Here is a 12,040-nt window from a genome sequence, read left to right on the forward strand (position 1 = left end):
TTGTCTAATGTTGATCCTACTACCTTTAAACTGCCCCTCATCCCTCTGATATCTTCAGTTCTCTTCCTTACTCAGCTTAACTTCCATAGCCATTCCCATGCATATATCTTCTGTTTCCTTGGCCCTTCTCTCTCTGTTATACTTGCTGTCAAAACCCAATCCTGATTACATCCTACTTCCCACCTATTCTGTGCCTGTTCTTTGCTTAGCTAAAGTAGCAGAAAAACATTAGCATCTCTACAACTGGCTAATCTCACTTTAAATTTGTGACCACAAACTCAGAGTGAGTTTGCTTAATGCTGCCCAACAATATACCATCTTTTCCTAGCCATTTCTTCTTCTTTCATAGATGACTAATCATACACATTCCTTTCTCTTCAAATCTCTAGTACTTACCCCCAGTTTTACTCTCAACTTGTACTTTGGGTCTTATTCCACTGAGAAAATTGAAGTAATCAAGAGTACTTCCACAAGCTTCTACCACATTTCTGCATCTGTGTCTATACCCGCTGTCCTCTGCTTTGTCTTCTGTTACTGTAGACACCCAAACATACTAGTAATTGCTTCCATTTTCAAAAGAACTTCTTTTGATCCCAGGCCAGAAAACTTGGAGTTAATTCTTTATTCTTCTCTTTCTCTCACTTCCTGTATAACCTCTGTCAGTAAGTCCTTTGTTTCTACCTTCATTGTATATCCAGGATCTGATTACTTCTTAGCACTTCCTTTGCTTCTACTCTGATCCACACCACAATCATTTGCTAACCCCCTCTCCCTCTCAAGAATTCTAAACACAACAGCAAAGCAATGTGCCACGTCTCCAGAATGCTCACTAGGGATTTAAGGCTTTCAGCTGATCACATGGTGGGGGGCAAGATTATATTTTATATGTACTTAAAAGTTTCTCCAAAGACAGATTCTGACCATTTCATGCACTTTTTCTCCAATAAGCAAAGATTAACCCAATTTATTTGAGAGTGGGGGAGCAGTGAGGATTTCTAGACAGCAAGAAAATAAGCATAAGAATAGATGAAAAATTAAAATCTTATTATAAAACCCTTGTAAAGATTTAGACACCAGCATAAGGTAAGGAGTGATTATTTTCTCAGTGTTTAAAGTTAATTGACTTCTGTACTTCTCTTTAAAGAAGCAGCTTATCACATTGGTGGCAGGTTCAGCTTGTTACTAGTTGTGGTCAAAAGGATGTTTAAAATTCCTGTGCCAGACGATACAGTAGTCTCACACTGTGTTAATATTTGACATTTGTATATTGTGCTGGTTTTTATCTCTGAGATTGGAAAGAAAGTGGTGTCCAGTATAATGAACTATTCAAAGGTCATAGTTACAATGAGAAGAGTGTTTGGTTTGTGAATGTTCACGGTGAGGTATGTATTTCTGTTCTCCAAGTGCTATGTGAAGTCTATTAACATGGCACTAAAACCCATAAGCAAATAATAAGTTCATAAAGAACTACCTGGTGTTGCATAAGCTACATTGATATTTAACTCTGATCTCATCACTTGTTTAAGTAATTTTCATCGTTTTATTTCTTAAAAAAGTTAACTTCTGTACAAATAGTTAAGAATAGCATTAAAACTTCTCACCTTTTGGAGAAGGCTTTGAGAGGGCGTCTTTCACTATTTAATGGGCTATATCTGATTATTCTTTGGTGACTAAAAGATTAAATATATGAGACTGATGATCCCTTTTGTTTACATATACTTGAGAGTGCTGAAATGTTATTTACATGTTATTTAATTTTCATAACTTCCTATTCATTTTTAAAATGTAGAGCTTGATGCATATGATAGTTCTAACTATCACTAAATATTTGACTGCATTATCTCCACTTCACTGGTCGAAATGATGCTGAAACTGAGCTATAAAAATTTACCTTCATTAAAACATTAGGAATTGATTAAGTTATTCGAGTCTATCTTCCCTCTGAACCATTTTGACACATAGATAATGTGAGGCAAATCGATAAATGTATAACCATAAATTTGATGACCAAAATGCCAAAGTATATTGGACAGCATGTAGTGGTTGTATGCCTGACAAGCCATAGTATGCTGTGTCAGAACACACATTATCCCTGGTTTTGTGGATGGAAAGCTTTTAAACAAGATGAAAAGTATCAATGGGTTGTGAATGAAAATAACATATTAGGCATTATATGCTGGATTCAGGGAGAAGGCAGTGGCAACCCACTCCAGTACTCTTGCCTGGAAAATCCCATGGATGGTGGAGCCTGGTAGGCTGCAGTCCATAGAGTCGCGAAGAGTCAGACCCTGAGCGACTTCCCTTTCACTTTTCACTTTCATGCATTGGGGAAGGAAATGGCAAGCCACTCCAGTGTTCTTGCCTGGAGAATCCCAGGGACAGAGGAGCCTGATGGGCTGCCATCTATGGGATCGCACAGAGTCGGACACGACTGAAGCGACTTAGCAGCAGCAGCAGGTGGGTTCATGTTTTCACTGGGTACCACCCTAACCTAAGACAAGAAAGAATATGGAAAACCTTATGGCATGCTCAGACTAAACTGAATTTGGGAGTGACCACTATACACATGACTCTGGGATGGGATACCCTCTATTTTGGGGATACAGTGCGTGTACCTTAACCTTATTCAAGGAATCAATACTCAATGGAAACAAGATACATGTTGGGTTAAACATCAGCCAGTGAAACCAAAGAGGGCTCTAGGTGAAATAGAAGCTGGCCTTGGTTTAATGGAACAAGCTGAATTCACTTTTAGTGAAAAGTGTCTTTCAGAAGAAAAGAAACTACTCTGACATAGACAGATTGGTCAGAATCATCTTCCAAGAGCAAAGAAAAGAACGGGAATCTACTTGGAAAGATGATAAAGACTTGGTAATATGGTCACACAGAGCCAATAATAATGCTAGAGAGTGCTAGCATTCAGCACTGGGAAAGAGCATATACTCTGACACAACAGGGTCTGTTAACTATTTTACTTTGAATGGAGATCCAAATAGTCATGGGGTAATGGCTTTCCATTTTTACTTATGGAAGTTGAAGAGCATCTTTGAGACACATGCAGATCCTCAAACTTAGGGAAATTTTCTGGGTGAAATTGTAACTTATATTACTGATCTCTGACTTTTACCAAAGGATGGACCAGTGAGATGAGGTGTAGGAATAATGCTGAATGATACACATGTTTTCCCCATGGAAGGGAGACGGTCTTGATGCACAACAGTCAGTGGGAAAACTGTATAATAGTGTGACTTGAAACAAATGATGGGCTTTGTCCTCAGCTAACATGGAACCTAGAAATGACATCACCACGGGTGATAACACTTGTCCATGATATCTGATATGTGGGCAAAGAACAATTATTCTAGGAAGATTTAATAAACACTTCAGTTCAGTTCAGTCGCTCAGTCGTGTCTGACTCTTTGCGACCCCATGAATTGCAGCATGCCAGGCTTCCCTGTCCATCACCAACTCCCGGAGTCACTCAGACTCACGTCCATTGAGTTCGTGATGCCATCCAGCTGTCTCATCCTCGGTCGTCCCCTTCTCCTCCTGCCCCCAATCCCTCCCAGCATCAGAGTCATTTCTAATGAGTCAACTCTTCGCATCAGGTGGCCAAAGTACTGGAGCTTCAGCTTTAGCATCATTCCTTCCAAAGAAATCCCAGGGTTGATCGCCTTCAGAATGGACTGGTTGGATGTCCTTGCAGTCCAAGGGACCCTCAAGAGTCTTCTCCAACACCATAGTTCAAACACATCAATTCTTCAGCGCTCAGCCTTCTTCACAGTCCAACTCTCACATCCATACATGACCACAGGAAAAACCATAGCCTTGACTAGACGGACCTCAGTCGGCAAAGTAATGTCTCTGCTTTTGAATATACTATCTAGGTTGGTCATAACTTTTCTTCCCAGGAGTAAGCGTCTTTTAATTTCATGGCTGCAGTCACCATCTGCAGTGATTTTGGAGCCCAAAAAAATAAAGTCTGACACTATTTCCACTGTTTCCCTATCTATTTCCCATGAAGTGATGGGACCGGATGCCATGATCTTCGTTTTCTGAATGTTGAGCTTTAAGCCAACTTTTTCACTCTCCTCTTTCACTTTCATCAAGAGGCTTTTTAGCTCCTCTTCACTTTCTGCCATAAGGGTGGTGTCATCTGCATATCTGAGGTTATTGATATTTCTCCCAGCAATCTTGATTCCAGCTTGTGTTTCTTCCAGCCCAGAGTTTCTCATGATGTACTCTGCATAGAAGTTAAATAAGCAGGGTGACAATATACAGCTTTGACGTACTCCTTTTCCTATTTGGAACCAGTCTGTTGTTCCATGTCCAGTTCTAACTGTTGCTTCTTCTGTGATACTTCCCAATTTCTTTTGTAACCAAATGAAACTGTATCATAACTATATTGTGATGGTGTAATACTGTATTGTTGCTAAGATTCAGCTGCCTTATATAAACAAATTTTATGATAATCAAATGTATTGGGAAACTGAACTAAAACCTCCCAGCATGTGATGTCAATGGAGAGTGATTAGCCTGAGGAAGAATTAGATGTAGTTCATTACTTTAAATAGCTCTGTACAAGGTTATCACCAAGTTCAAGTGGCCATAGATCAAGGGAGTAAACAGATAATTAAATTGTTACATCAATATAAAGATGTCTTAAATGGTCTTATTATTACTAGAAGAATAATTTATTTGAGCCTATTTTCATCCTTCGTTGCCTTCTGCAAGTATTAGATATGGTTATGTTGCTCTTGCTTACCTTATATATAAACGCTATACTAATTGTAAAAGCCCAAATATGACTATTTCATTGTTAAAAAGACCTTGATTAAAAGAGCGAGAGTGGATTGTAGAGACAATACAATAGATTTAGTTGCTTACTCCTTGGGTGTCTCCCAGGAAATCATGCTTGGCCCTTAGCCAACCCTGGGAAAATGATACTCAAGGTGGTTTTATTTTGTTTGTTTTGTTTGATTTTCTGTTTTTTTCCACTTTTATTGAGATATAATTGACATAGAGCTCTGTGTAAGTTTAAGGTGTACAACATAGTGATTTGACTTACATACATCCTGAAATGATGACCACAGCAGGTTTAGTGAACATCCGTCATCTCATGTAGATACTCATTAAAGAGATAGAAAAAACAATTTTTTTTACTTGTGATGAGAACTCTTAGGATTTGCTCTCTTAATAACTTTCAATTACAATATATAACTGTGTTAATTATACTTGTCATATAGTACATTATATCCCTAGTACATACTTATTTTATAATTAGTAGTTTGTAGCTTTTGACTACTTTTATCTAATCCCCCCTCCCCCCAATATCTGCCTCTGGTAGTCACAAATCTGACCTCTTTTTCTATAAGTTTGTTTGTTTTTGAAGTATAATTGACCTATAACACTATGTTAGTTCCTGGTACGTAACACAGTGATTTGATATTTCTGTGCATTTCAAAATGATCACCATGATTGTATAGTTGTTACTTGTCACCATAAAAAAATATTGAATAATTATTGATGGCTTCCAGATGGCGCTAGTGGTAAAGAACCTGCCTGCCAATGCAGGAGACTTGAGTTTGATCCCTGGGTTGGGAAGATCCCCTGTAGAACAAAATGGCAATCTACTCCAATATTTTTGCCTAGAGAGTCGACTTAGCATGCACACACTCATAATTACTGACTATATTCCACACACTGTGCATTTTATACCTGTGACTCATTTATTTTGTAACTGAAATTTGTACCCCTTTATCTCCTATATACAGTGAAATATTATTCAGCCATAAAAAGAATGGAATCTTAACCACTTGCAACAACATGAATGGACCTAGAAGATATTATGCTAAGTGAAGTAAATCAGGCAGAGAAAGACAAATAGTGTATGATTTCACTTACATGTGGATTCTACAGAACAAAACAAATGAACAAACATAACCAAATAGACACAGAATCATAGATACAGAAAACAAATAGGTGGTTGCCAAAGGTGAGGGGGATCGGGCTGGGGGGCAGAAATAGATGATGGAGATTAAGTGGTACAGACTTTCATTTACAAAATAGATTAGTCAAAGTGTTCTTTATGTTAATGGTTGATGATTTTGTTATATACATCTGAAGCAATGGACTATGTTGTACCAGTTTGTCATGGGTACTTGGCACAATAAATAGTCAAGATAAATAATATGCACTTGGCTTCATTGTTGGGTCCTGAGTTTGGGGCAGCATGGCCTACTGCTAGCAGAATTATGTAGTGACCAGTCAGTTCCCCATCTGAGCCTCACATCCTGAGATTCAAATTGGCTTCCTAGGCAGAGATCTGTCACATGTGTCCTTGAAGTTTGCTGCCAAAGAGATAGCACTCCTGTGTGGTCTCAGATGAGGAAGAACTTAGCTACATTAATATCTTAAAATTTGTCCTTGAACTTAAAGCATGACTAAAAATATCTGAAACATTTCTAGTCGGTCACATTAAATTTTCTCTGCTCTCCTAGTATATGAAATTAACTGGAAGACTTACCAGGTGTCTGCATACTGTACCAGTATCTATCTATCTATATAGATATCTATCTATCTATCTATCTATCTATATATTTATTTATAGTGGGTGCATTTGTATGTATCTGTTCCTGCTTAAATTTGAGGTTTAGAACCCTTTACAAAACTACTGGTTTGGTTCTTACATAAGAAGAGCAGATTAAACAAATTCTTATCTGAGTAGGACCTAGTTTTATAGTCTTTCTGTGATTTTCTCATTGAACAAAAGGAAGCTCTTACAATGAGTCTCTCAGGACTTTAAAAAAAATATTCACTTACTATAATAAAGGTTTTGATTGTGTCTTTGAAAAAATGCTATAATCTGAGTCATAACCTATCCCCTGGGTCAAATTCCCCCTTTTCTCAATGTTCTTCCTTACAGTATATTTCTTCACACTGTTCACAGGGATCATCTTCATGCAAATGATCTGTACTCGTATTTCTGTAATTCCATAGACTTATGGGAAGCTGTGTTACAGTCTGCAGCTCCTCTTTCCTTTAGGAATCCTCCCATTCAAATATTATACATAAGGGTGTTTTTGCTTACTCCTCTTAAAAATTATTTTTTGTTTATTTGGCTGTGTCAGGTCTTTGTTGCAGCATGTGGAATCTTCAGTTGCAGCATGCAAACTTAAGCTTTTTAAATTGAAGTATAATTGACATACAATATTATGTTAGTTTCAGATGTATGACACAGTGATTCGATGCATAGGTTTTTGCTTGGGGAAAAAATAGATTTCTCTCAGTTCTCATATATCAAAATAGCCACAACACTCAGATTTTGATTTTGTTCACAAGAATCTGAGTAAAAGAATCCTCTTACCATAATTCTTGATTTTAAGTTTTCTGTTTTATAAATTCTGAGCCAAATTTTTATGAAAGCTTTTATTTTAAAAAAAGTGGTGGCTTAAAAACAGGAAAATCTAGTTTGCTTATATCCATGTTCTTTTCTTTCTTTTATATACTCACCCTGCCCAGCCCCCCATCAAGTAATTAGTTTCGACTACATGCCTAGTTATTTATGTGGGTTTCAGTTAAACTGAAAGCTGAATACCTTGGGGCCAAGAATCAGGCTGACAAATAACCAGACTAAAACATTTATTTCACTTAGTTCAATATAAATTCATAGGTAAAATTGGTGGAATATCTTTGTGTTCACTGTAATTTAAAAATTGAACATTATAATATAGGATGAGAATTGCCGCAAATCTTCATTTTCGGCCCACTTAAAGTGTCACTCAGAACAACAACAAAAGAAACTGTACAGCTGAAATTCGTCAGTGACTAGAACCATCCCAGCTTTTGAAGAATGACATTAAGCTTCTGTTAACAAAATTGGCCAACAACCAAGCTGCTTTGAATCAGTTTTCTACTCTGCTGAATTTTCTTAGACCAGGTATCTCTTAGAACTGGGGAAGAGGTGGGTAGAATATGTTGATATAAAATACTTGTTTAAGAGAGTTCCCCAAATCACAGTAAGTAGTCAAATGAAGAAGGATTTGAAGATTGGATAATAGCTGACTTTGAGGGTTTTTTTTCTTTCATTTATCTTCTTCACAAGGAATGTGAAGCCCTTTAAAGGCTTCTTTGCTGTTACACAATGGAGGCAGTGTACTATCGTGGAGAGATCATGGGCTTTAAAGCCAGATAGAACCTGGGCTTGAATTGAATCACAGCTCTGCAACTAACCAGCTGCCTGGCTTTTAGTCAAGCTTCAGGACCTTTTCTTATCTATAAAATTTGGATATTAAAATGCCTATTCCATAAGGTTGTTACTGTTTAAACAAGATGACACTTGTAAAACTTAGGGTTAAACCTGAGGCATGGCAGGAGTCCAATACATGTTCTCTAAACCTTTTTTCCCCCTCAAAATTGAGTAGGGGCTTTTAATGAATAAAACTTAGATGAGAAAATCTCTTTTTCTAAATTCAAAAGCTATTATTTGAACAAAGATTAAGCATTATGGGGATTTTTTAAAAAAATAATTAAGGCCCAGTCTTCCATCTACTCACAACCTACTAGGAGAAAAAGACACGAATAATACAACTACAGAATATAAGGGGTGGAAACCATGTGCTGTTGGAATTTATAGGATAGGAATTCTGATATGAGGGAGAGGTACTGAAGTGTCCGAAGTAATTTGTGTACCAAAGTAGATAAACTCTTGAAATTCTGTTTTTTAAGAAGTAAAACATAAATTATAGTTTGAATTGGGCACATTGTCTTTAAATATTAAAGCATAAAGGGGCATCCAAAGGTTTGACTTAATATTATTCAAACATGTTGTTTAGTTACTAAGTTGTGTCTGACACTTTTGCGACTGTAGCCCACCAGGCTCCTCTATCTATGGCCTTGAGTGGGTTGCCATTTTTTTCTCTAGGTGATCTTCCCAACCCAGGGATTGAACCTGTGTCTCTTATGTTTCCTGCATTGACAGGTGAATTCTTTACCGCTGAGCCACCAGGGAAGCCCAAAATATTGTTGTAACAATCCTATATAGGATTATTAGTATTCCTACTTACTGGTGAGGGGACAGAATTGGAGAGATATTTCCCAAAATGTTAATTTCTTAGTCATGTCCGACTTCTTGTGACCCCATGAATTGTAGCCTGAAAAGCTCCTCTGTCCATGGAATTCTCCAGGCAAGAATCCTGGAGTGGGTTTCCATTCCCTTCTCCAGGGGATCTTCTTGACCCAGGGATTGAACTGGGGTCTCCCGCATTGTGGGCAGATGCTTTGCTATCTGAGCCAGCAGGGAAAACTCAACGTGTATTTAATATAAACTGTACTGTGCTGTGCTCATTCATGTCTGACTCTTTGCAGTCCCATGGATTGTAGCCCACCAGGTTCCTCTGCCCATGGAATTTTTCCAGGTAAGGATACTGGAGTGAGGTGCCATCTCCTACTCCAGATCTTCCCAGCGCAGGGATTAAACCTGCATCTCTTGTGTCTCAAACATTGGCAGTCAGATTCTATACAACTAGCGCCACCTGTTGTTGTTCAGTCGCTCAGTCATGCCTGACTCTGCGACACCACAGACTGTAGCACACCCAGTTTACTCTTTGTGTCTTACTCTTTGTGACCCCATGGACAGTAGCATACCAGGCTTGCCTGTCCTTCACCATCTCCTGGAGTTTGCTCAAACTCTTGTCCATTGAGTCAGTGATACCATCCAACCATCTCATCCTCTGTTGTCCCCTTCTCCTCCTGGGAAGCCCTTAATATAAACTACTTGGTCTTAATCTTGTTCTTGTATGTCAGTATTTAGAGGAATGGGCGCATCTTGGAAACTCCTCCTATCAATGTGACAGTGAAATATTAATTTTTGAGTGCTGATGGCAGTTTTAAAACCTTTATTCAGGTTCTAAAAATTGTGCTTCTTAACAAAACCACAAGTCACACCTCTGTATTGAAAGAAATATATTTTCCTTATAAAAGCTTGGTAGGAGTTATTGGAAACATTCAGATTTCCTTTCAAAGGCTTTTTAAAATTCTAGGGCTGCTTCCTTAAACACTGGTATATGCTGTGCTACAAATCTTTTAGACATCCTTCATAATCAAGTCCCTTGCTTAGGATATTCTGGCATCTTGGATTTTTCCCTATATTTTTGTCTCCCCTCAATTTTTTAAAAAGCATTTATCTTAATGTAAGTTCCACTTTTCTCATCAACATAGACTTGAACATTACATTTAAAGTTTGCTTTTGATCCCACCTCTCAAATTAATTTGCAGTTAGTCTTGGATATAATCAAAGTTGTATAGTCAGCATTCATCCCTGATGAACTGATGAGCACTAGCACTGGAGGCTCATGCATTTATATTTTGTTGAATATTTTTGAATGAGAAATCAAACTGTGCAGGCTTAATCATGTAAATACACTAGAGATGTATCACTTCCTTGTGAGTACATTTCCCTACGTGTCGTGGAGCTGGCTGCTTAAACCTAAGTCAGAAGTGCTCTAAAGACAAAGTGCAAAATGGTTGTCAAAGACTTCTCATCAACTTTACTTTTTCCTTCTCTTATTTCACTTTCTCTTATTTTCTCTTGTTGGCTCTGTTTTTGTATCATATGCATTTTTCTCTTCTTTATGTCGAAATAGCTTATGTTTTATAGGAAACGAAAGTAGTAATGTTTGGAAGTGTAGGCCGAGGCCAGAGCCCTGTGGGCATACTGCTTGTTCACTATAAGAACTGGCCACAGTTTGCCAGACCATAGAATCTAGGAGTTGGAAAAACTTCAAACGATTTTGGATGGCTGTATTATAAGGGAATCTTGGGGTATAAAGAGCAGACTTCCTGTACTAACTCTGTCGTTTAGAAGTTGCATTCCCTTTTGGACAAATTGTTTTACTTTTGCAAGCCTCCATTTGAATGACATTAAAATAGAGATATTGTCTCCTTTATGGGATATTGTGAGGATTAAGTGAGGTAATAGATATCAAAAATAATTTTAATTTGTATAACAGGTATTTTCTAAGTCTCCTGTAAATGTGTTATCATAACTTTCACAATTAAAAAAAATAAAAAAGAAAGAAAAACAAAACAAACTAAAATTTTTTAAAAATAATTATATAAATACAAGTAAGTAGTAGTACTAGCTTCCTACTTCAAGCCACAGTAAACAAAAGATGACTACCTTGATGTCAGAGTTAAGTGTTCCCAAACTCTGGGCTTCGGTGTGACTGACACTAACCAACTCTGAGATTTTGAGCAAGGTATTCTTTCTCTTTAGGCATCAGTTTTCTTTTCTGTCAGATTAGATATCAAGCTAGGTGAACTCCATGAATTTTTCCAGCTCTAAAGACCCTAAGTGTACCTCATTTCACTATCATTCTATTATTTACTTGTGATGCAAGTAACAAAATAGAAGGGAAATATTTAGGCTCAAAATTAAGTACCATCATAAAATTCCCCTTGTGAGTGAACTCCATGATTAAGTCTCCCAAACAGGGAGTGAAAGGGCTTCAATTAGCACTTCTTTCCTTCTAAGGACTGCTGCTGCTGCTAAGTCGCTTCAGTCATGTCTGACTCTGTGCGACCCCATAGACGGCAGCCCACTAGGCTCCTGTCACTGGGATTCTCCAGGCAAGAATACTGGAGTGGGTTGAAGGCCTTCCTATTAACTGTTTCTATGAGCTACGTTTGCCAGTCAGATAACAATCTGAGAAGTTTCTGCTGCTACTGTGACAGCAGAAAAATACTTTGGCAGGAATCACCTTGGCATCCTTTCACAAAATGATATCTTACATAGGAGGCGGATTTGGGCATTAAGGAATAGCTTCACATACCTATACTCATGGATTATTCCCGTCCAAAATATATTTGCTACAGACAGGCATAAATATGCTTATTGATGAAAATATTTTATATTTTCATTTAATAAACATTTTATTGAGTGTCTGCTATCAGCCAGACATTATGCTGGCTACTTTACTTACATAGCTTCCCTGGTGGTTCAGATGGTATAGAATCTGCCTGCAATGTAGGAGACCCGGGT

The 12,040-nt window shown here is 37.7% G+C and overlaps 1 protein-coding gene across 2 annotated transcripts in view; it reads left to right on the forward strand.

Moving 5' to 3' along the window:
- The window catches only part of RNF128 (ring finger protein 128), a 98,761-nt gene that overhangs the window by 65,503 nt on the left and 21,218 nt on the right, over positions 1–12,040 (forward strand). The gene's annotated exons all lie outside the window — the stretch shown is intronic.

Source organism: Oryx dammah, unplaced genomic scaffold (assembly GCF_014754425.2).
Source record: "Oryx dammah isolate SB20612 unplaced genomic scaffold, SCBI_Odam_1.1 HiC_scaffold_23, whole genome shotgun sequence".
Lineage (NCBI taxonomy): Eukaryota > Metazoa > Chordata > Mammalia > Artiodactyla > Bovidae > Oryx > Oryx dammah.